The sequence below is a fragment of the Tupaia chinensis genome, unplaced genomic scaffold, assembly GCF_000334495.1.
Source record: "Tupaia chinensis unplaced genomic scaffold, TupChi_1.0 Scaffold144346_1, whole genome shotgun sequence".
NCBI lineage: Eukaryota > Metazoa > Chordata > Mammalia > Scandentia > Tupaiidae > Tupaia > Tupaia belangeri.
The window spans coordinates 5,021,540-5,021,770 of NW_006204205.1; the positions used below are offsets into that span (position 1 = coordinate 5,021,540).

At 40.7% G+C, this 231-nt stretch overlaps 1 protein-coding gene across 5 annotated transcripts in view; it reads left to right on the forward strand.

Annotated features, from left to right (window-relative positions):
• The window catches only part of RAPGEF6 (Rap guanine nucleotide exchange factor 6), a 263,794-nt gene that overhangs the window by 104,690 nt on the left and 158,873 nt on the right, over positions 1–231 (forward strand). The window lies entirely within an intron of this gene.

Below are 231 nucleotides of genomic sequence, written 5' to 3' on the forward strand. Positions count from 1 at the left end.
GGAGAATGGAAGAGAAGGGATTGCGGCGTGACCATCCCCCCTGGGGGGTGATTTCTCGCTTTCTGTCTCTATGTCTCTCTCTGTTTGTCTGGCGAGCGCACGCGCCCTATAGCGAAAAAATCTCTCTCAAAAGAGAAAAAAAAAAAAGGAGGAAAAAAAAATTAAAAATTTGTAATTACTGTTCTTTTGTTTTAAAAAAAAAAAAAAACCCCCCCGCGGAAAAACTAAGTT